This window comes from Sceloporus undulatus, chromosome 5 (genome assembly GCF_019175285.1).
Source record: "Sceloporus undulatus isolate JIND9_A2432 ecotype Alabama chromosome 5, SceUnd_v1.1, whole genome shotgun sequence".
Lineage (NCBI taxonomy): Eukaryota > Metazoa > Chordata > Lepidosauria > Squamata > Phrynosomatidae > Sceloporus > Sceloporus undulatus.
This window is the reverse complement of record NC_056526.1, coordinates 76,474,994-76,501,379: the sequence shown is the minus strand read 5'-3', so window position 1 is coordinate 76,501,379 and position 26,386 is coordinate 76,474,994.

Genomic DNA, 26,386 nt, shown 5'->3' with positions numbered 1-26,386 from the left:
GCCTACATTCAGGATCAGCATTCGTCTGCTGCTAAATATTCCAGTGAGCATTCAGCAAAAGGATCCAGTAGATAAAGTTATGGACTCTTCCAAATTGGTTTAAAGAAGTGTGAGTTCTCACAGTATAGCTTCTTGGACTTTGTTGGTTGTTGCCACCTGTATATCCTCTTGTTCCATTATTTCTGGTGGCTAGTTGTACCAGCCTCTTGGATCTGAGCTCTTCCAAAAGTTTTTAAAACGTGGGTTGCTGAGATTTTCCTGTGATTTGAAGGACAATGTTTATCATGTATGTTTTTTAAAAACAAAAATTCTGGGAGTGATGTTGGTGTAGTGCAGTTCACTGTCACACTAATGCACTATATCACTATAGTATCAGTGAAATGGCACTTTTGCACTATACCACTATAAATACCAGGGGAAAAAGAGAATGAGAGAGAAAGGAACAGAAAGATACCATTTTATTTTGATATATCTCAAAATTAAAAAGAAACCCATTTGAGGGTGGGAATGATACGTTGCCACTGGTGCTGGGAATTGCCAGAAAATAGCCTGAGACAACAGAAATGTCATCCAGATAGCCAAATAATTTCTTTTAAAAAAACAAAACAAGCAAGAATAACAGCTAGAAACACGACAACTTCAGCAACTTCTTGATACATTTTGCCTCTCTGAAGAAGCCCTATATCTAGTCTGGAGTGATGAAAGTATACCTGGTCCCAGTAATGTCCTTGGACTGGGGATTCCTCACACTTCTATTCCAAATTATCTCCAGAAAAAATATGTCCAAAAAGCTACATTTTGAGAATATTCTGTCCTCAACACCTATATCTTTTACTGAAAGCTTACATTTAATTTTATTTCATACTGTTTTCTATATACCGGCATTTGTGAATGGATGCTTTTGTAACATGTCTCCAAAGGTAAGCTGTAAGGCTACAAGGCACAATTCAATGAAAGAGGATATTTTGACATCCCAAACCCTTAGGGAAATTGGAGCTGTTTATTTATAGAAACAGTCACAGGTACAAAGACCCGTCTTCTGTTTACTCACAGAAGATACAGTGAATGTGGTACTTGTGATATGTTTTACAGAATCCATCAATGAAAATCCAACATTTGTGCATAGGAGAAAGTTGTGCATGAATTAATATTAATGTGAGATAATACACATTTTCTAACCAATTCTATGTTTACTCTCCTGTAAGAGGTGGGGTCCTGGCATGGTAGAATTGGACCTCTCTGGCACTTTCAGCCATTGAAAATACAGTGGACCCTTGTTATACGCTGGGATTTGGCTCCAAGACCCCCTGTGGATAACAAAATCCTGTACAGAAAATAGGAATTTTTTTTTGCATAAAATGCATAAAACGATATTTGCTGCACAGAATATACTTTTTTTCCAGCACAAAAAACACATTTGAATTTTGTACAGAATAATCCACAAATCATGAAGATTAGTGTCACTCCAAGTTTTTTCTCATCAAGATTTCTCAACATTCAAAAAAAAATTCCTACCAATTTTTGATTGTCAACTATATTTTCAAATATTAAAAAATATATCCCTAAATAAAAGTAAAGCAAGATTAGATAGAATGTAAGGAAAACAGAATTGCACATCTCTTATTATGAGGTATATTCATATTCCAATGAATTCTAGCAACTCCTAATGGGGAAAAACCCAGTCTGTTCTCATTAACAAGTTCAACCAACTGACAACTAGAGTAAACAGTATCTCAGCTTCTGTCCATCAGAATTTGCCCCCCAAAAAGCATGAGGTGTTTTTGTCTTAATATGTTCAATTGCCTGAACTAGAAGAATACCCTGCATTACAAGAGCCAATGGATTTGGAGTATAATTTCTGGCCATTGTCAGTGTTTAGTTTTGTTTTTGTTTTTCCCTCTAAACAAAACTATAAATGGTATGTGGTTGATATATAGGAACAATGTTTATTATTGAGCAGTTGACAATGTCTTAGGAAAGGAGCAGGAATCATGCACTCCTCCAGATGTCATTGGATTGCATTTCCCAGAATTTCTCCTCATTGGCTAAGAAGTGATGGCCTATCAATATCTAGATAGCCATATGATTCCCACTTCTGTTCTTGGGAAGACTAGATTATAGGTTTACTTTTGTGTAAAATCTTCAAGATAAAAGCACATCTGAGGGGGGGGGGAATGCTCCATCACAGTTTAATACCACTTGATATTATGCAGACACCATGGATGACACTGTAATACCTGATGACACATGCAATGTGGTAAACTAAGCTACATGTAATTGTGCTCAGTTCCAGGTCTTTCACATGATTCTTCCAAATAATCATATATGAATATTATAGCTGAAAATGCCACAAGTGGGAGATAATTTTTCACAAATTGGAAAATGGGTGAACAGTTCCAATGATTGATGCTGTGGAGTCAAGGTTCACCAAAATGAAGCCTCAGAATTACTACTACTACTACTACTACTACTACTACTACTACTGTCTGCCACCTCTTTGAACCCTGTTCCCTCTGAGTTTAGTAGCAATTCCCACAGTAGCTGAAGGTTTTTTTATTTTTTAAGAAGCAATGTACTGTTATGAGCTATCCCAATTGCAATTCAAAGTAATGGTATGGCTTGCTTTGAATAGCTAAACATGACAAAACAAATTCAATAGAAAACCAGAAAGAGAGTAGGTCTATTGATTTACACATCCATTTGTATGGCGGTACTTCTGAATTTTTCTCAGAAGTGTTGCAATAGGGCCTATAAAAGATCTACTCTTCAAAATTTGCCACTACACAAAGAAGCCTCATCTCTAGTCAATTATACAACTGTTTCTATCATTTGTGTCCTGGACTTTGAGCTTTTCTTCTCTCCATCTGTATCAAATTTATTTTCAAAACAACAAGAAAGAAATGTATATAGCAATGAATCCTAAACATGCCACGTTAATCAAAGACCAGTGTTGTTATTGTGGTTGGTAAGAGAATACCAAAGAAGAAAGACAAGAGATGGAAAAGAAATTTGCTGGATTCACATTTTTTTTAATGAAAATCTTTATTCCTCCCCCTCCCCACAAACTCACACATAAAACACACAAACATGACTGACAATGGGACAATATTCACTTTAAATACATACATTTCTGAGGCTTGCAATGCATTTTGGAGAATAAAGAATGCTCAAAGCCATGCATACATTTGGAAGCTCTATTAGATCCGACCATGTACATTTGAAATAAAATGTATACAAACATGCTTTAGTCGGTGGGGGAAGGGAATGGATTACATGAGGACATCATTGTGCATATTTTATTGAAAATTCTTGCCAAAATCTGCAAAGATTTCCATATTGGAAAAGAGAGCAGATAAGAGAGTGAGATGGTTTTGCAACCTGAGGAGGAATGGATGGAATGAGAATGCCACTGGTATTCTGAGAGATACAGGAAACATAACAGAAAAGAAACTGACAAATATTCACCTCCTTTGGCAAGAGTCACAAAACATGCTACACAGGGGTGAACCAAGAACAAAGGTTAAGGAACAAAGCATTAAAGTTTTGAATGGCAGCAGCTTCAGTAGAGGTACAGTCTAACATGACTGAGCTGGAATCTCTCACTGAATAAGAAAATGGCCCTGGTTCTTTTTCTAGATATGCTTCCAGATGTAGTGCAAATATATACTAAAATGCACACAGCCTCAACCAGAAAGTCACCCCTGTACAAAAATTATCTCAAAGCAGGATTATGTAAACAGTTACCATGTGAGAATCATCCACTTCACTACTTTCTATCAGATTCATCTTACTGTTGTTGTTGTTGTTAGCTGCCCTTGAGTCAACTCCAAACTATGATGACCCTGTGAATGAGGCATCTCCAAGAATCCCTATCCTCCACTGCCTTGCCCAGATCCTCCACTGCCTTGCCCATAACCCCCCTGATTGAATCTATCCATCTGGTCTGTGGGTTTTCTCTCTTTTTCTACCCTCTACTTTTCTAGTATTATTGTTTTTTTCTAGTGATCCGTGCCTTCTCATTAAGTGGTCAAACTTGATCATCTCCTTATGTGGTCTCAACTTAATCATCTTAGCTTCCAAGGAGAGCTCTGGTCTGATCTGTTCAAGAACCCATTTGTTTGTCTTCTTGGTTGTCTACAGTATCCTAAGTACTCTTCTTCAGCACCATATTTCAAATTAGTTGATTTTCTTTCTGTCTGCTTCCTTCACTCCTTTACTTCACAAGATTTACCTTAACTGTGTAGTATGTATTGGTATAGAGAATAAGCATGGTGTAGTGTTTTCAGTCTTTGTCTAAGACACTGAGAGACCAGAGTTCTAATCCCTGCTTGACCATGGAAGCATACTAACTGACCTTGGACAAGGCACGCTCTCAAAGCCTCAGAACAAATCAGAACAAATCTTGCAAAAACTAAAACAAAACTCCATGGTACAGTCACCATAGGGTCACTATAAGTAAGAAAACACTTAAAGGCAAAGAACATCAACTATTGTATTTGTATTTGTATGAAGATGCAAACTAGACATTTAAACCATAGACCAATAGGTTCTGCTCTGATTGATTTACAGGGTGGAAGTTCCACTCCTTGATCCATGCCAAATTTGTTAGACTATTCTGGATAAAGTATAGATAATTGACTCCAGGTTCCCCGGACCAGAAAGGAAGGGTAAATGGCCCATGCAAGAAAGAAACTTTGGAAGAAAGAGATATGTATGCTTCATGCTTTGGATAAATCTCAGTTCTTACTTGGAAGAGATCTAGATTTGTAAATTACTGGCAAAAGTTCTTTAAAAAAAACCTCTATTGTCCTGGATAATTTCTGGGTCCAGAGCCAGCATGATAAGTGGTTTGAGTGCTGGACTAGAAAACTAGCAAGCCAAGGTTCAAATCCCAGCTCAGTCATGGAAATTTACTGGGTCACCTTGGGCATGTCATAAACTTTTAGACCCAGAGGAAGGCAACGGCAAACACCTCTGAAGAACTCTTGGAAGAAAACCCAGTGATAAATACCACTACAAGTTGAAAACAACTTAAAAGCACACCATAACAACTACCAATTCTTCACCAAACCCCTTTTTCCTAAGTAAGTGAATTATTGTAGGTCTGTGGGCTGGGCCACAATGTTGAGTAGGTACTTGAAGCTTCACTACTTTCAAGAGCTGCCCCTTCATTTCAACAGAAGATACAGCTCCATGTGTGCATCCCTGTCATGTGGTTTCTTCTTCCATTGAAGTAAATGAGGTATCAAATACAGTGCACCCATGTCATACACGGGCACACTTTAAATGGCTTTCAGCATACTTTGAAAGCTTCACCGGGAGAAGGGGCAGCGCATCCCATAGGGACTAATGGGATGCGTGCCTGTGGCGCCCGTGCACAGCCACACCAAAGCGTACACAACCCCCATTCATTTAAATGGGGTTGAGCATAGGCAGTATTTGCTTTACGTGGGGGAGTCCAGAATGGATCCCCCATGTAAATCAAGGGCACACTATATGTAGCGCACAGATCTCTGCACCACTATACATTATTAGTATATTATTATGTAGGGGAAATAGGTTAATCTGTCAAATCCAAAAGCACACACCATTAGAATGTCCATGACAACATATGTTTCAGTGGTGGGGCTTGTTCAGAGTTTAAATGAGACACATATAAATTGATATAAAGTAACCTGAAAGGTATCTTCTAATGTTTCACCTTTAGCATGGTAAATTTCAATTGTTGCTTTGTCCAGTAAGAAACAATGCAGACCTTGCCAAGCAATTCTGTTTCCACAGGTTGGATATTTCATGGATGTTCAGTACTTTTGGAGAGCAAATCTAAAACCAGGTGAAAGTGCAATTGACTTAAGATGTCAGTATTATAAAGTATTGAATTGAAGATGCCTATATGTCTACTTTCTCAATTGTTTCCCCAGCTGCATCCGAAGGGAAAATTCCCAGTGTTAACCTCCTTACACCCCTACTCCTTTGATATCAGAAATGCAAGTTAATTTGCCCTTCTTTGACCCTACTGTGAATGCCATTGCTAAGATTCCTTCATTGCACGTAAGATAGTAATAGTAGCCACCTGGGTCCTGTTTTTCTGGACATCCTTGAGGTGGTGTGAAATGCCCACTATGGGATGATGCCCTGGCATTTTTGCCCACTAATCTCTGAATGCACTTCCATCACTCACACCCCAATGTATCCCCTCTGAAAACTGACTTCAAAGTGATTCAAACCTATTTCAAAGCAAGCACCCACATTTGGCTTGTTCTATACCCTGAATTTTGCCCCAGAGCTAAAATTCTCTATATATATTGGTGCTTTTCTTTGTTTCCCCAGCTTAGTCCAATATCAGGCATCCATGGTGCCAGTTTCCTTGGCTAACCTCTCTCTCTCTTGCCAACCTCTGTTGGCCTTGGCAGCAAGTGAGTTCCTTTCATCTCTGGACCTGTAACAAGAGGAGCAACTATTCAATTCAGGTGCAGTATTTCCATTAGTTTGTCCTTCTCTATTCCAACGTAACACCTTTAAATTTCTTAGTCCTTGTGAGTGTTCATGGTTGTATGTTTTGGATGATTGTTGATCTCACCTTTTACAATAAATTAATTAAAAGCCTGCCTCTGGAATTCCTCATGTCTCTGGACTTGGTATATATATAGGGACTAGATCCCCTGGCTACATAACCCAGCCACTACCATTGAGCTAACTTACAATTCCCTAAAGCATACAATGGCATTTGAGTGTCCTTTTTAGACAGGTGTACAGCCAAGCGTTACACCAAAGACTGGTGCCAGTTTATTAATGCTGAGGAAGTGCTTGCACTAAACTCAGTAATTTCAAACAAGTCCATTTAGTGATGAACTGAGTGTTAAGGGTATGTCTGATAATGTTGGTTAAAATTGGCTGTGGATCAAGCTTGTAAGATGCTTAAAGATTTACAATGATCCAAAGTTCCATGTCCAGGATGATGTGTTCATGGAAAACCTACATGTGTGGGAATCTCTCATCTCTCAAAAGAAATGAGAGAGGGACTGTGCCCATTGAAATGAACATGGAAATGCCTGTGAATACAAAGCTTCACACATCAGCAATTGCTTTACTGGGACAAATGGTCCTGCTTAGTGCAGAAAGCTATGAAATGGAAATCTGATCCAGGTGTGTGTTATCCCGATGTGTTGAAGAGACAGCCTGGGCATGAAATCCTGGATCATAGTGATTGAGAGCTGCATTCTTTGAGAGTGCTATCTCAGGGCATATGTCAACAATGTGTAACCCTGAAGCCAGTAATGAATTGAATGAATCTCCCTCCCTCTCCATCTCTCTCTCTCTTTCTGTCATCACCTATTCCATCTCTCTCTCTCTTTCTCTGCCAACTCCTCATCTTCCTCCTCTTTACACATTACTCTCCCTCCATCTATCCACCTAGCAGCCTGCCTGTACAAAGACAGATTACTCCTGCCGGAGGTTTCATTTGATTATTTTCAGATCAGGTTTGAAGTTAAGTAGAGGGTCAGAGGTTGCCCACCTTTGCTCCTTTGTGTTTGAACTAGCTTATATATGCCAAAGGGTTCACCAGCCATGGCTTCTGTTCACATGATCAGCATCATTTCAAAAGGATGAGGCTAGGTGTATATCCTCATTCTAGGACAGCCAGCCCTCCACAGATGCATGCAAATTTCAGTCTTTTGGACTGTCATCAACCACATACCTGCAGGAGCAATGGTCACCCTATATGCAGATGTGTACGGAATGAGACAAGCCCAGCCATTCCGTCAAACACCTTCACATATTTGATACCCTTGGGCACTGAATACTTGAAGAGGACTAGATTTCTTCTTCATTCTTTTGTTGTCTTCTGAACTGGAATGGTAATTGAGAACCTGTTTACAATGTTGAATTAAGAGTTAAGGAGATGTAAACATTATCCAATTCCTACTCCACAGGATCAGAGCCAGAGTTTAATTTTTAAACTCCTTCGAAACCTATGCATGTATGAGCTCCAAACAAAATTTTAATCAGCTTTATTACTTATTCAGAAATTCTAAATGGATGTCTCTAGCTTTTTTATTGTCCTAATTCATTTTAATATCTTGCTCTAATGCCACGTTCACCATCCCATTTACTTCAAAGCAAAATATTGTATGTCCTGTTTTTTTTGGGGGGGGGGAATCTCCCTTTTTGACACTCAGGCATAAGAATGAATTTGGAAATAGATGGCTTATGCAATTAATATACTAATTAATGAATGGGAATATTTTAATAAGGAGATGAAGGCATAATAAGTGAAAAATGGGCACACAGACCTTCTATGCTAACCGTCTCTGCGCTAGTTTCTGGCTTGTTATTTAAGGAATGATGTGTGCAAGGAAGCAATATTATTTTCAAAACAATAGAGTTTTTCATACTTCAAGCATATGTTGGACTAATCTCTGAGCTTTCTGATGCCAGTGTGTTTTGCCTGAAAGACTAGGAAGTGAAGTAAAAATCAGAAATACATCTGTAGCCTGACAATCATCTTTTTATTTTTATTTTTTCAAATTGACAGAAACCTGGCTTACAGGCTCTGAAAAGAGTTACTAAAAATAGTGCTAGTTTACACACACATGGAGATCTCACATATACAGATTTTCGCATCATGACAATACAAAAGTCAGTGATATCATCAGACCAGTAAACATTGTTTTAAGTCATTATTGGCTGCACTGACTAGTAGCTGTTCTCCTATTTTTCAGACCCAAATCTTTTCCAGTCCTATCTGGTGATATCAGGAACTGAACTTGGAATATCTTGTAGGGATATAAAAGTTAACTGTTAGGTCTTCATATGAGAGGCCCAATAATTTACACAGTATTATCCTTGCTCCAGAAGAAGACAAATACTTCTGTATTGTTTTTCTACAGTGTCCTCACATTCTGAAGTGTTTGAGGAAACTATTCTGTGCATTAATAAACATGGGAAAGGGAGTTACATGAAAATCATTATGTCTTGGGCAAAACCCACATTTTTGTGCAAAAAAACCTGTTTCCAGAAACATGTATATTTCTCCCCACAAAAGCCATGCAGACTGCACAAAACCCACTAGTTTTTCCACAACAAAGAAAGCAATTGAATGCAAGGCGGAAAGTGTACAATTTTCACTTTTTAATCTTCCTGCACAGATTTTCCAAAAGTTGGAGAAATCATTTTCCACCCTAAACCCAAATCTTCTTTCCCTTCTTAATCTCTTGTTGTAGAGCATGTGTTCTGCCACTAAACTATTATTATCAGTATTATTTACTAATGTCCTGCCTTTCTCCCAATATAGGGATTCAAGGTGGAAAACAGCAAATTTAAAACAATAAAATTTAAAAACAGTAAAAAAAACATTACAATATGTAAATAAATATATAATTGCAAAAACAATTAAACAATTTAAAAAGCTAAAGCAGTTATGAATTAAAATGTAAACTGTCAAAAACTCAATACAAACTTTAAAATTTAAATTGCACATCACTTAAATCCCAGGCCTTGTCAGTTTGAAAAGGCCTGATAGCACAAGAAAGTATTTCTATGCTGCCAAACAGAGACCTGGCCTCTTTAGGGAGGGAGTTCCAGAGCTTGGGTGCAGCCACCAAGAAGGCTCTCTTTATTGTTCCCACCAAACGAGCCTGAGAGAATGGTGGGACAGAGAGAAGGGCCTCTCTGTGTCTGGGAAAGTCGCCAAGAATGCTGATAATAACTGCTCACACAGACTGGTAAATATTTATAACCAAGGAAAAAGGTCTCTGCAGACAAGAGAAACAAAACACAGTTCCATAGTACCAAGTCAAAGTCCAGAGAGTCATCAGGCAGCCCAAGGATCAAGGGTTCTGGAGAGGCAGGTTAGCAAGGCAGTCTGAAGGTCAAGGGTTCCAGGGAGTCAAGATCAGTCAGCGGTCTGAGAGTCAAGGCTTCAGGCCAAGTAGACAAAGGAAATCAGAGACAAATGTGCTTTTGCCAGGTGCATCCTGATTGCTGTACGTTTCTCATAAAGTCTCTGTGACTGGTGGAGGCATTCCCTTTCAGAACTTCACTGGCTAAAGGTAGGTATTTCAGCATCCTTCTCCTCCATATCTCCTGTGCCTGGAATCTTTGATGCTGGGAGGCTTGGATGCTGACCCTCCTGAAAGACCACAGACTCTGCTGGATCTGGCAAGGCAAAGCTAGGGCCTGGCTCAGCTTCAGGCTCAGCCTCAAACTGGAACTCAGCCCCCTCATCCTCTGAGTCCTCAGCCCGGCTGGGCATGACACTCTGGATGATCTCAACACTCTAGTGGACTTGTAAAGAGTGATATAAAGGTTAAGGGTGAAGGTAGTCCCTTGACATTAATGTCAAGTTGTAACAGACTGTAGAGGGTGGTGTTCATCTCTGTTGCTAAGCCAAAAAGCCAATGTTGTCCAAAAATGACTCCTGTGGTCATGTGGCCAGCATGACTGCACCAAACACTGTTACCTTCCCACCAAAGTGGTCCTATTTATCTACTTGCATTTGCATGCTTTCAAACTGCTAGGTTGGCAAAAGCTGGGACTAGTGACAGGAGCTCACCCCATCATGCAGCGCTCAGGCCTCAAACTGCCAACCTTCTTACCTTAACAATAATCAGAATTGTCATCTTAACTACTAAGCCACCACATCCCTGTAAAAGGTGATATGATCCTTCAAATAACCTGGATCCAAGTCGTATAGTGTTTTATAGGTCAAAATCAGCACTTTTGAATTGTACATAGAAACAGACTGGCAGCCAATGGAGCTGTTGCAACAAGGGAGTTGTATGCTCCCAGTAGCCAGCACCAGTTAACAACCTGGCTGCAGCTCTTTGGGCCAGCTGAAGTTTCTGAACACTTTTCAAAGGCAGACCCACAGAACACATAATCAATTCATGTACCACGATGGCCATATTTGACTTCTTCAGGAACAGGTGCAGTTGGTGCTCTAGCTTTAACTGTGCAAACATACTCCTGGTCACCACTGAAACCTGGGCCTCCAGGCTCAGAGATGAATCCAGTACCCCCAAACTATAAACCTGAGCTTTCAGGGGGAGTGTAACCCCATCTAACACAGGCTGAATCCCTATTTCTTTCAACTGACCAGAAGCATCTGTGTCTTGTCTGGATTAAGCTTCAATTTGTTTGCCCTCATCCAGTCAATTACAGAGATAGGATCACTTTTTGTCTCAAAAGGCCTAAGTGGCTCCAGGGGATGCAGCTGTTTCACTAGCCTTTCCTGGAGCAATATGTCTTGGCCATAGTGATCCAAGTCAGGCCTCAGTATTGTCTTGCTAGATACTTGCCTGGCCTTTGAAATCTTTGGAGGGATTCATGCTCATTGTCCTGCCTATGAGTGATGCTCTGAATGTGATGATCTGAGCAATGATGTTCTCATTTGTAGAACTTCTTGCCTCAGAAGGTACTTCAACAAGTCTCCAGTAATTCAGTTTTGCCAGCATTTGAGGACACCTCTTCACCCAAGTCATGGGTCCATTTTATTCCATGCCTACAGCTGAATCCATTTTGTGGTAAACATTTGTGGATATTGTGACATATACTTTGATTTTATCTCAGAGCTGCTGATATTCTCATCAATAAATTATGGATTATATTTAATATGGAAGTGATGATTGTTTGTTGTTAGAGTCTATGTGTACATCTGTCACAAAGTGAAACAAGGTGTACTTGATGGGCTTCCATGAATTTTAAATCCTTGTTTTACACCTTGGTGAGATTATGAGGTGCAGGCAGTGATTTTCTGTGTCTACACATCCACACATCTTTTAAACAAAATCATCTTGGGAGCTGTAAATAAAGAAAGTAAAAAATTACAACCCTCTGACATTGCCTGTTTAAATTTTCATAAAGCACTCACAGCAGCATGGAAAATAAACTTATTTATATTGGTGCTTCCTTCCAAGTTGAGCTTCAGTTAAAACAACAACAGCAAATCTCAGTAAAACAGTGTTAAATACATGTCTTGAGTACTTAATGGCACCTATGCAGAAACAAACAGATCCACAGTTTGTACATGGACGTGGGTTGAAACACTCATTCATCTGAACATGGATTACTTCAAAATGTATTCACAATGAAGTAGTCTAATTCTAGACTGTACTATTAAAGAATGAAAATGGATATTTACATTTTAAAAATTTCCCTGTATTCTGAACAAGATCATCCAGTGTCATATAAGGTTATTCTAAGTGTTCCTTCTCTTTTCACAAAGGAGTCTTTTGAAATAACTCATACTGGAACACACAGAGTCTCACATACATTTCAAACTGGGGTAATCCTGAATTCTTTACATCTCAGTCTGTTACCCCTTTTGACATTTTGGCTGGTATCCTGTTTATGCCATTTTACTGGAGTAAGGTTTACTTATGCCAGTGAAAGTCACTTTTACCATTTCATAACATCAGTGAGTGAGCAACAGAAAAAGTGATTTCTATTAGGGATTATAAACTGACATCCTACACCACTCTCTAGTGGAATGGAAAACTCTGATAACTGGTCTTAGAACTATAATGCAACTAATTACTTTTTTAAAAAAATGTCTAAATTCTGGAATACATTAACATTCCTCTATGCCCTTTATTTGAAATTGTCATAAGTTGGATGGGAAAATGATAAAACAAGGGACAGTGATTACTGTACCAATAGTGTCTGCATTTTTAATCGTTACTAGCTAAAGTTTGCCCTATTGGATAATTTCTCAAGCTGTATGATGGTGTGACATAAGCAACTTTCATGCTATCCTAAATGGCTGTACCTAACATACATCAGTGGTGATTTCCAGTGCTATCACAGTGGTATATTACTTTGGAGATAGGGGGGAAATGAAAAGAAAAAGAAAAATTAGTCACGCCCTTGTCCCCCTGTCTCAGATACATTGGGGGATCAAAGTTTTGGAATCACTAACGTAATTAATTTCCACACAAACTCTATTTTTATTTTATACAGTGAATCTGAGATAGGGCAGAGAAAAGTTGTAAATGTCAGAGAGTGGAAATGTGAAAACACTAGTGTCTATTTTGCTATAATATACCCTTAAGACCAGAACTTGCAGCCTAAGGTTTAAAACAAAGGTAAATCAAACTGTTCCAATGTGTCTAGTCTACTTGGGACTAATAACAGAATTCTGGTATAAATGTAATACTAGAATACATTTTATTCCACATGCACTTCAGGTTAATATTTGGGGCAGTATCTGCTGATGTATTTAGAAGAGTGCCTATTCCTAGCTTCCTTAGTAAGCTAGGAAGGCTCCCTCATGCAGTACTTTCATCAACAATGAAAACTTTTTCTCCTGTCATTTTTTTAGAACTGACTGCAAGGCTTTTAATAAAAAGAACAGGAAACAAAGGAGAAAAATCAGAAATATATCAGCCGTCTGACAATTGTCATGGTTTAAATGTCACTCATACTTAACAATTTGATGCAAATCCCATTTATTAAAATACACAACTTCACCAGATGCTAAGCCTTATATTGAAGTTTTTAAAACTCGAGCAGGTAACTGCATAAGCAATTTCATCATGATTGAATACATGAATGCGGTTGCTTGAAATAAATCAAACTAGATAATTTGTTTAACATATATTTATAAGATGTCTCCTTCAAGTGGTAAAAACATCTCTTTGTTACAGGATGTGATTGTCTTCAACTACATATCTTGAATTTAGTGTGCTTTGTTCTGCAATTGGTCATTGGAAGGTAAACAAAGGAATAATTCACAAATCTGATTGCTGAAGTATATCTCTGAGAAAACCCTGTTGTTAGAGGGCAAACATGGTAATTGCAGGATATGCACGTTGCTGTTAGCATCTAATTTATCCTTTCTCCTTCTCATCACAAACTGCTTTTTAAGAATTCAGTTATTGGTAATTGCTTTCTGCTTGCGGTGCTAAATTAGTTCAAACTGTCATTCAGAAAATACTTTGTATGTAGGGAGAAAAGGCTTCAGTCCCCACTCTTATCAGCCATGGAAATTGACTACCAATTTACCCTCCAGAACTAAGCACTGTCGTACATCTCTCTTGAGAATATACCACATCAAAATGGAGATGTAGGAGTGCAAGATTCAGTGTTCTCTCATGCTGCAGATTCACTGGCTGTAGACAGCCTGTCATGGAGAAATGTTCTTGCTTTCCCTTCATCTTAAGATGCAAGATCTGTAAAGGAAGCAGCTTATGCAGAATTGAATCCAAACCTACAGTCCTCCATATATAGTCTGATCTATTCCAGAAGGCTATGCCACCTGGTAAGGTCATTTCACAAACTGAAGTAACTCTGTCAGACAGCATGTTTTTATGGGCAGCGAATAGCTATATAATTTGTTATTATTGCCTTCATACTGCTAGGGATGGGCTTTTGCAGGATTTTCTACTGCATATGCCAAAATGATTTAGCTGACTTTAGGTCCTATGCACCTTTCAATTGCATGAGTGGCAGGTGCCATATATGGCTTTCCCGAAAACAGCAAATTCTTTTGTCCTGCCACTTGCCTCCAGTTAGCCCACAGCAATGTAAAACTAATATTCTATCTAAGAAAATGGGAAGGTTGTGCCTTGTCTTAAATTAGCACGCTTGAAGGAACTTAGGAGGGGAAAAAACTTGTGGGGGTGGCTCATGATGGCTTGATATACCAGTGCTGATTCAGAGGCAGCCTGAAATAGCAGAGGAGCATATGCACAGCTCAACCGCACACACGAAAGAATTTGCATCTGGCTGCCCATATCACAACTAATCTGTTGTGTTTGTGCTTCAATGGTATCAGCAGCTGCAGAGGGGAAATGAGGTCGCAGGTCTACATAGGGACAAGGGACAGAGTTGACATGAAACAACTGAGAAAAGGCTATAGAAATGAGCCATTCACCACCACCACCCAAAATATAGAATAGCCTTTTCTAAATGTTGTCTGTTAGTGAAATAACAGAGGAAGTGCAGAAAAGGAAGCTGGCTGTGTAGTGGAAACAAAGGATGCATGGAATTGGAAAGTGGTACCATGATTTATTGCAAGGAAACTGAGGTAAGACTAAAGCACAGGGACACAAATATCTGCTCAGCTTGGTGCAATTATGATCAGTGATCATTCCAAACATTTTAAACCATGCTGTTAAGGAAAAATGGGCTTCACCTTTTTAAAATCAGGGTAGGCAGCATTTCGGAAATCACTAAGCAAATGAGTTAATCAGGAAAAAAAAAGACTTTATGCAAAGTATCTAGCTTGGATCTTTTTGATATATATTGTTTGGACATGTCCACAACACTATGAGAGAAAAAGAAGTTTCCATCACAATGATCATAACGTGAGTGAACAAGATAATTCATTTATGAAAGAAAAATCTGGGGAAAAAATAGACTTGTAAACCACAATCCACAACAGCAGCCTCAAGTCCTGTCCACAAAAGACTAACATAAGCAACCATCCAAAAAAGAGTAACATGTGTGACTTTAATGGCCAATACACTAAAATCTTCCTTATATATATCAATTATTGTAATGAGATCATGACAATGTTCCAGAGGATTATCAGAAAAGTCTAACACAAAAAGTGCACAAAAAGTGTTCTGTCTACCCTTATTCCAACTACAATGAAGAAGAAAACAAGTGCTCCCCAAGGGAAGACTCGTTGCAGCTTGCAATGTTACATTTTAAAAGCAACTTGCTATATTACCCATTACTCTGATCACCCAACAGGTAATTAAGTACTTGCTACTGTTACTGCTGCACAGAAGATAAATCACCAAATTGCTCCATGTTACCATTATGTTACTATTGTGCCATTAAAAATACAAAGAAATTACCTTGTTCCCTCCATCTCTGAGATGTGAAGAGAAACACACCTCTTCCACGAAACTTTCTCACAGGTCACACCAATCCAGCTGATAAAAGTGCATGACTGGCATCACCCTTTGGAGCAGCCAGCCTGGGAACAAAACTTCTTCCCCTGCCACCATGCATTCTCACTGAATCCCCATTTGTCTTTCTTCCAGCAGGAGAAGTAGCCTTCATTTGAGTTAGAATGGAGGCAGAAAAAGAGGGCAAACTTTTCAAAAAGACTTTTAAAAAATCCAGCTAACTAGATTCTCTAGAACAGTTTCCTCCCTTTCTGCCGGCTCCTCTGCCTCTAACTAGCTCTGCAACATTTCCTCTTCACTCCCATTGATCAACTGTGTCAGAACTAATGCTAATCTAATGCTAATGCAGAATGAATTGATCAACTGATTCTGAACCATTAACAAAGTAACAAGGAGAAAACCAATTATGTTACACTGAAAAGTAGTGAATTGGAACCCTGACCATTAAAAGGGGATAAAGTCCCATCTTGTTATTTTAAAGTAACTAGTTTCCAAAGTAATTCATTGTAAGTAATAGGCTATTCTCAGACTGAAAATTGTCATGGAACACAATGATGCTCCCACTTGAGATGGCAGACTGGAATGTAATGTCAAGGAGGTGAGGTTTCTTATGCTACATTTTTATTCCTTTGAAAGAAAGCATATGTTTAAGGCCCTTGAGTGATATCCTCAAAGGCAAAGCCAAAAAACATGGCAGGTAAGAATTATTAGATATGATACTTTCAATGGGGTCAGAGCAACATGAGGCAAATATAAGGCCTCACAATTTTTGTTGGGTGGAATGGAGTATCTGCATGAGTAAGAGAGGTGCTTAATTTTTCTCATGACAATTTTAGCTTAGTTTTTGAACTGGTTGATTCATTTGGTGAACGAGGCTTTAAAAAAAAGAGGTGGGGGGAGAGAACAAAGTGATCCTCAGTGTGGAGAAGCAGGGCCAAATTTCTCCACTGAAAGATTTCTATGGGAGTATCGCTTAGCACAGGAACATCCAAGTAAGGTAGATAGGCAGATCTTAGGGTGTTGCCTTGAATCTCCAGGTTTTATGGGTCATTTCCAGGCAGGAGACAAGACTGCCAATTCTCCAGTTTTAGTAGGCTAAATTCCAGGGTAGAGGAAACATCTGTCTTCACATCTCCAGCTCAGCTAGTATAACAGCAGCAATTCCAATGGTTAACTGATTCGTTGTGACAACTTGCAAAGATTCTTTATTAACTTAGGCACAGTACAGACCACCCCAAAGGGGCGGTCTGTAGCCACCCATTCTCCCTCCGGAGGGAGCCTGCAGCAACCAAATCATGCAGGTTGCCTCCGCTCCGAAAAGGGCATGCAGGGAGGACATCTTTTGGGCACACGGGGAGGACGTCATCAGTGTGCCATTGGCGCACTGTGATATGCTCATGATGAAATTGCGGCACCTGGAGGTATGGATGCAGCATCGCACTTGCATCAAGCACGTGCATCACATATGGACGGTGCCACGTAAAGATGATGACGTCCATATGTATTAGGGTTGCAGAGCGTGGGGTTGCCCTAATTTTGTTGCTAACATGGCGCTTGTGGCCCGTCTGTACCAGGCCTTGGGTAGCTTCCTTCTTCCCTCCCAGTCACTCTGGCACATGGGCTCACTGTCCACTCTGCTCCACTTTCTTGTTAGAATTAAATGTTCCTTATCTCTAAGTAGCTGAGAGGGAATCATTACCTCATTTCACCTTATGATGCGAAGATCCTTTTAATTCCAGAGGATCTTAATTTCCAGACAAATTGAGTGGTATTTAATATATAATGCTTAATGACATCACCAGGGACCATCCTTAGCAATCAGGTTTTGGCCCATTAATCTCACTGCCTGGGACAATCCTGAAAGAACTCTAGCAGGTAGAGTTCATCCCACCGCCCTTTGGTGGCACATGGATACCGTGTTTACACCACAGTCTGCCCATATAGGTAATTATTTTTCTTCTATCTTCCATTTCTTTGTTACCCATTCTACCTTTCAGTTTACTAGGCAAACACAATTTGGTGAATAGAAATTTGTTATGGCAATGAGTGAGTCCACATATGGCTGGTATAAAAACAACAACAAAGCATCATCCATATAGCCATATCCCAACATACCCTCTCACACAATGGTATTTCTAATTGTCACTTGTCCACCATCGTCTGTCAACTGGATGTGATAATAAAATAATTGTAGAAGCAGCACATGTACTTGCCCTTGCCCTTGACATTTCATTTTATCTTCTCACTTTGCTTTATTGGTACACAGCAAATCTGAAAATGTTCTGCTGTCTTGGATTTTCTTTCTTGATATTTTGGTAAAAGCTGCTAAGAAGGCGTCATGTTTGAAATCAACTCAGTACTTTTTCTGACAACCATTAAAAATAGGAAAACATAGTTCCAGATTGAAATTTGTCTTTTAAACATAAGTACTGAGCTATTGAGTTTGCTATATGACCAAGATCATGTGTGTGCATGTGAATGATATCTAGTTATGAGTCTGATGGCTGCACATTTACCTATTTTGATCTGTGTATAAGCTTCATCAATAAAATTTTCTATTCGAAAGAAACAGATAAAAGAAATATTGACAGAAACAGAGAGGGAGATGTACAATTTGCACAAATTACAGGTAAACAGGGTGCAAGCTGCTTCTGTTGTTCCCATATGAATAACCACTCAAGATTATTACTGAGCATATTTGGGAGAAGAGAAGAGACGATGTGTCTTGCCACTCTTCCTTGGACTTCCTATATGAAAATAAGGGTTGGACATATAAATCATGAAATGAGAAACACAAATTCCTCTGACCTCTCATTTTTCCATGAGAGAACATTTGGAAATGTATGGTAGATGGGTATATTTAAGACATTTCACAACAAATGCTATGCTTTTTGTTCCTGAAAACAAATTCTTAATACCAGCAATGACAGAAGGAAGTAAGGAAGGAAAACAATAGGCAAATGAGTTCAAAGCTTTGAAATGTCTAGTTACAAGTAATGTACATATAATTAATTCCTTTTTGCAATAACAAAGGCATAGCTATGTTACATTACTTGTATAGTATAAGAAGGGATAACTTCACTTCTTTTGTAGGCAACTATAGCTGCATTTTAGTTACTTTAATAGTTACTGGGAAAGTGTGGCCTCACTACTGTATTCACATGCAGTGTGCAGCACAAGATAGCTGCTTGTTACATTCTCAGCTGTGCGAAAATACATGTGCACATGTGTGTTTTTTAAGTAACCAAAGCTAACTCTCTTAGGTCCAAAACACACCACAGAAATAATCCAGTTTGAGATCATTTTAACTGCCCTGGCTCAGTGCTAGGGAATCCTGGGAACTGTGATTTTATGAGAGATTTAGCCTTCTTTGGCGGGATACAGACCGCCCCTTTGGGACGGCCTGCACCCGCCCCTTTCCCCGACGGATCAGGGCCTCAGCTGCCACAGCAGCAGCCCCAGAGACCCTGATCCACCACTTTTCCTGGCCTCACGGAAGTGGCAAAATGCTGCTTCCCCATGGCCTGGAAAGGGGTGTCCTTGGGGCTTCATATCCCAAGGACACCCTGACAGCGGTGGGGAAAGGGAGAAAGGGGCCACTTGGCCCCTTTCTCTTTGTATCACTGGTGCGGCTGTTTAAAGGTCGCACCAGTGATATGCGTGGCCGAAGGAGCTCCGAAATGGAGCTCCTTCTGGCACCGCTGAAAGGGTGCCACAAGCGCCCTCCAGCGGTGCCAGGACATCACGTCCGTGCCGTGCCATTTGGCTGTGGCATGGCCGTGACATCGTAATGGCGGCGCCCATGTAGAAACGGTGCCGCCATTACAACGTACTAGGGTTGTGGGCCGTCTGGAAAGGACGTCTTGAGGCAACCCTAGTATGCATCCAGGCCGGTGCTTTGCCTTTGTTAGAGAGCTCTGGTGCCACAATAAACTACAGTTCCCAGGATTCCCTAGAACTGAGCCAGGGAAGTTAAAGCAGTCTCAAACTGGATTATATCTGTAGTGTCTTTTGGACTCTAGTTAAGCTGGAATACCCAAGTAAAGAGACATTTCCAAAATGTAGCAATAAAAGCTATGAAGAATCTTGATCCTTGCAACTACAATAAATTTCACTTTAAAATTAACTTCCTCAGCTTGAGTGAAATGAAATGGTCATGGTTTACAATCTAGAATCTTATTGGAACATGACAGTATTGTGTCATAGCGATGGAGCTATTCAACTATCACTGCATGACGTTATCATCCTGTTATTCTCCAGTCTGAGACCATAGTGGAAGCATTTCTTTTTATCTGCCAAAAAACAAAAATATCTGTATGATAGTTTTTCCCGCTACTATCTTGTTTGTTTTGTGGTGTAATATGCAGTAGGGAAGACAGCAGTCCCGCTTACAATGCACTTTTCAAAACAGCATTATTTACCAGGAGTGGAGCACAATGTGATAAGCCTCCTAGGAAACACAGCAAAAGAAAAGAGGAAAACAACACTTCTTGGGCATCAATGCTTACAATTGCCTAGTAATTCTAGTCACAGCCACCTGGAATGAAAACAGTTGAAGGTAAAGATAAGTCACATTTAGGTAGGCTCTTTTCAGAGTTGAAGGAAAGCCTCATCGTGCCTGTTTTCATTCTGTAGACCTTGAAAAGAATGGCTGCTTATGACACCTGAGAGATGGGAGAGCTTGGTGAATGGAGCGTTCCTTCTTCCTATATTTTGGTGTGAAAGTTTGGAATTGGATTTTCACATTTAAAAAAAAAATCATGCTTTTGGCCGTTCCTCCCTCCCTTCCATAGGGAGATGCACACTGTCAGATTTGCGCACATTATGGGGGACCTCTAAACAATAGTAATAAAAGTACTTAAATGTCTCATTCTGTTAGAAAAAAACAATCTTCACTCTCTCCTTTTTAAAATAAATGCTACAGGGCTTCATAGATTAGATATAGTCTATTGCATCCATGTATATTCATCTGGCCTTGGAAGGCCTTAAAGATATGAGTAGACAAAAGTAACAACAAATCTGGCCCTTAAAGGCAGCTTTGGTTGAGGAGCTGTTGTGTTTAACCACACCACAGTTGATACTGACAATAGTCTGGGCCCTCTGGTCAAGGCAGTTGCTACACGACTGTTTTATTCTTTGTCTTCACAGCATGCTGGCAGCATTTTTGAGTGTGAGTAGGCAAAGTTGACACACAAGGGCCTGCTCACAGCCACTTTACAAGCCATGGGAGACAAGAAAACAACATGCTGTCTCTGATTCAAAGCAATATAGTTGATGTCTACCCTGAGGAGCCTCCACTCTTTCTGAATCATCATAATCCCTCCTGGACTCTGCTTCTTCATAGCAATAACTGTAGGAGGGAGACGAAAACATATAACAGAGAAGGAGGAGGATGCCATTTTTACCCAGCCAATTTTTTTCTCTGAGGCGTGGAAAAAAAAAAAAGCAGAAGGGAAGCCAAAAGTGAAATGTGAGAGACTCACACAAATGCGGCATTTGTACTGCAGTTGCCATAAGACAGAGCTTAGCCCTTCCCAAGCTGTTCTCATTACACTATGCCTTCTTCCATCTCTTACAGTACCAGATGCCCACACAACCATATGGGTGACATTAGCCTTAAGAAAAAGAGAAAAAGAAGCCAAACTCCTCTTCATGTAATAATTAAAAAGGTTTTATCATTTCCCCCCACCAGTCTTTTATATTGAAATTTCATAATCATTTCCTAAGGAGAATTTGTCTTGCTTTAGAGCAGAGTTGAGGAGCTTTTGGACATCAAATACTAGATGACACAACCAATATAGACAACTATAAAGGATAATGGGAGCTGCATTCCAAAACATCTGGAGGACCAATAATTCCTTACCCCTCCTTTAAGGCCTAATGCATATGATTATTCGTAGCAAGCAATAAGTTTGATTCAAAGCATTTGTCCCTCCAAAGTCTCACCATACATGGTATCCAGACAAGATGATGGTTTATGTGTACACTTTTCAGAGTAGCCATGCGAAGAAGACAGAAAAATAATATTTGGTCACAGACTTTCATAGAACCACATGTTTTATCATTAGACTTTCTTGAATATGGTGGTTTTTTTTATACCTATGCTTTTCTTTGAAGCACTCCGTGAAATATGTACCCTTTTGTGTAATATGCACAACTGTGGAAAAGAATCTAGCAATTTGATTAAAAATTAAAAAGTATACTTGAATGTAAAAAATTACCAGTAGCTGCTAGAAGTGAATGTTAAACTCTTCTTCCATTTGCTGCTGTTTTTCTGGCAGGCTCTACACTTCTCCTGCCATTCTGCAAGAGGTTTTCCTCAGCAGCTTCAGCCTTTTATTTAGTATGTGGTGTTAGTAATACTAAGGCCAAGGTGAGTTATTAGATCAGAGTATGTCATTCATTTTCTCTTTTAAAATCTGATTAAAATTAAGTTTTTCAAGTTCCAAATTGAACAGAACAGGATGCTGGTGCAATACTGAGAAATCCAGCCAAAATTAAACTTGACACATTTCCACATCCCTGTTTATAGAATTAATATTTGAGTGAAAAGATTTTTTATAGAGAGAGAGTAAATAGGTTTAAGAGGCTCAATCCACTAATAGAACCCCAGTGGGAAGATGGAGGGAGTCTTTAATACTTGTCCTTCCCTCATATCAACCTTGTTATGTCAGGGCCCCCACACCTATTAGCTACATCAGAAGGAAAACACCCGAGTGTGTCAAGGGATGATTCTTCTGGAACAGCCAAAAGGGGTTATGGAGTCGATGTCAGGCCTTGCATTATGAATACTAGGCTGTTTGGCTGGTTTTTATTTTTTGCACTTAATTGTAGATGGTTTTAATTCTATAGGCTGTTTAATTGTATTCCAAAAATAACGTTTATATCTCTTTAGTGATATCTTTTCAGGTATTTTAATCCAGTGCAGCTGGTGGTGTATATGTCAGTGTAGGACTAAGTCTACTTGGGATTTTGAATAGGTTTAAAGAAGCTATGCAATGTAATGAATCTATTTTGGCATTAAGATTCAGCACCTTGGACAACTCTTTTATCACTCAGATTAAAACCTGGAGTGAATTTACTGCCCCTTTGGCATGAGCTCCACCAGCCACTACTGTCTACTAGATGTACGCCATCTAGTATTGGGAACAAGGATGAAGGAGGAAGAGGAGGAGGAGTAAAAGATGAAAGATCATTACCAGGTTGGTGGGTCAATCAGACTAGTCTGGGCATCCCAAATTTAGACAACTTGAGTATCCTTCTAAAAGGCATAGGTCCGATATATATGTGTTGTACCTTAAAAATGATACTATGGAGCCAGAATGGTATACTGGTATGAACATTGGACTTTGGCTCTGGAGACCAGGGCTTGAATCCCTGCTCCACCATGGAAACATACTGACTAATGCTTGTTTGCATACCTGACACCCCTCCCACTGGATATTCAATTTCATAACTAATAACTAGAGTTGGGCAAGTTTTAGGGTCACAATGCTATGTGGACACTTGACGTAATACACATGCAGGAGTCATGCTGGCCAGAGAAATGAGGAGATCTACATAAAGCTATGATAACTCCTTCTGTGTAACCCTCAGAAATGGCCTGAACCACTTTGGATTTTCCACAAACCTCTCTTCAGGATTGGTAATTACTGGCATCTTTAGCCCTCAACCTTTCTCTATCCAACCTTCCACACCTTTCTTTCCAGTAGCCATGTATGATTCTTAAGGTCACCTTGGTTCTTGCATGTCTTTACCATTTCACATTTCCAAATAAAACACTTTATTTACTGAACATGGAGAACTTCTCAACCCGCTTAAATAACCCGGCTTACCTCATCCAAATTCAAGCCTAAATCAAGAGGCATCTGGTTCCTACTGCCACTGAAGCCACTGGGTGAGTACAGCCTGGCTGCAGCCCAGGTCCAAGGCAAGCTCCAATTGCCTTATTTTGAAGCCAGGAGCTTTCCAACTTGGAAAAATGGCTGCTGGAGCACGCCTGGGACCTGGGCTGCAGCCGGACTGTGCTCAGTGGCAAAATCCTTGCAGTAGAACCCAGCTGCCTCCCAATTTGGGCTTGAATTTGAATGACGTAAACCAGGTTATTTAAGTGAAGCCATAAGCTTCTATAGCACGCTCTCCAGTTATTACAAGTATAAATAGGTGGAAAGATCCTCACAGTTACCCTTCTCTCACAGGCCTCCTTTCAGCTATAATTTCCCCAAATTTCAAGGAGATGCTAGCATTGCAGATAAGGACCACTAATGTCCCCCACATTTTAGAGTAAAGCCCTGGGCAAGTCACACACTCTCATCCTTAGAAAACCCCATGATAGGTTTGCCTTAGGGTTGCCATAGGTTGGAAATGACTTGAAGTCACACATCAAAACAATAAAAATTATACTGTTCCTGTGTGCAAAAACACACTCTTCTCACTCTGTAACATGATCTGTTTGAGTGTATTTGGACTCAGTTGACTCAGAATCAGACAGCTGAGTTTAACTGATCTTGCTGTGAGAACACACAAAATCTTCATGTTTCTTTTTTTCTTTTTCCCTCTTCTTCCCCCCCCCCCCCTTTTTTTTTTGGCAGTAAGATTATAAAACACATGCTGGCTCTAGCCTCCTGTATTCCAGGAACAAGGTCTTTAACTGTCACAAGAAAATTGCGAGGAGCTCCTCAGTCCCTGAAGAGAGTAGACTTCAGTTTTGTGAGCAAAGGACAGCTTGATCTTTTCCTTTAAAAGGTAAAATAAAATGTGCCAGCTCCTTTTGCTAGGTAACTCACAGATTTCAAGCTAGGAAAAATATCCCAAGAGACCAATGTTTTAGGGTTCCAAAACTCTTTTAAAAAACACACACACCTTTAAAATCTAGGATTGATTGATGAGGAAGTATGACATAAAGTTTAATGGGTTGGCCACTATATTTTTTTAATGAATTAAAGTTCTTTCTTTCAAGCCAGATTTATGTGGGTTTTGTAAATATAAGAGGGTTCTTCTAGACATCTGTATCAAAGGAGTTAAAAGAGAGGAAGAAAATCAACACAATAGGCTATTAATTGTACTGGATGTAAGGGTCAGTGGATACTAAGCACTGATGTACAGAAGCTGTCAGGAACTGCCAAGATTAGAACACAGGAGAGAACGTCTGGGTGGTACGATCTGTTCGGTGGTGGAACAGACTGCCTCAGAAGGTAGATCTTCATTTTATTTTTTTAAGCACAGAGCTAGATGATGAGCTATCAGCAACTCTGTAGCAGCTGTTTTCCTGGTTCAGTTGGGAAATGGACTAGGTGATCTTTGAGGCCTTTCCAACTCTGTGAACCAAAATTATCCTGGAGAAAAATCCTCAACAGGCATGAAGCTCACCATGGGTCAGTCACTATTTCTTAGCTTAAACAAACCATATAGTTCATCGCAAGGGTAAAACATGAGGATATATGGGTTGTCTATGGATATTTATGTATGGTTTATATTTATATTTACTTATTAGATGCATTTATTTATCAACTGTCACCTTGCCAGGGCTGCTGAAGCAATGCGTAATGGATAAAAACACTTTAAAATGTTAAATTAATAGATAAAAATAAAAACACTCCAAACTCCTTCTTTAAAGTAGTTTTGAAACCAGAAGAGAATTTAAAAGCCAGCCAGTCAAGACACCCTTATTTTAAAGAGTCAAAGACCATGCAAAAGAGCAATCCTCACTGCCTTCTAGAAATTCAAACAGGATGGAGTCACCCATCACAACCAAAGCCCTGTCACATATATGTGTATGAGTCATTGAGTAATTGGTTTCACCCAATGGGTGAGGAAACTCTAAGAAGAAGGCTGTACCTAGCTGAGTTCAGACAAAAAGCTGAAGGCGGGCTGTAGTTGTCATTGCTAAGGAGTAGGCTCTTTTTAGAGTCACTGGTTTGAGTGTTGGACTATGACTCAGGGGAATAGGGTTCAAATCATATTATCTCAGCCTCAGAGGAAGGCAAAGGCAAACCCCTTCTGAACAAATTTTGTCAACTCCCCCCCCCCCCCCCCAAAAAAAAAAACATGATAGGTTGGTCTCAGGGTTGCCACAAACTGAATATGATTTGAAGGCACATAACAACAGCAACAACAATTTTTTATGAGGGAACAAAAGTGTAAATTTTTTATACTTCCATATTGCATTTGCATCTATTTGGTGTTTTGCATTTTGCATTTCCATTATTATTAGCATTATTTTGCATTTGCATTTTTAATGTCTAATTAACATTTGTATGCAGGGTATAAATAAATAATAATACTTATTATTAGTTGTAGTAGTAGTAGGATTAATATTATATTATTAGTACTATTATTTAGCCATCCAAATTGTATCTGAGGCAGAAGAGTCCTGCAATGAATTTCTGGCACTTCATTGGATACATTGAATTTTTGGAACAATATATAGTTATTAAACATGATATCTAATTTGTTGTATTGTTTCTAAAAATATATATTGCTACTTAAATTGTGATTATTTTTGTAATATCACATTGTAATTCAAC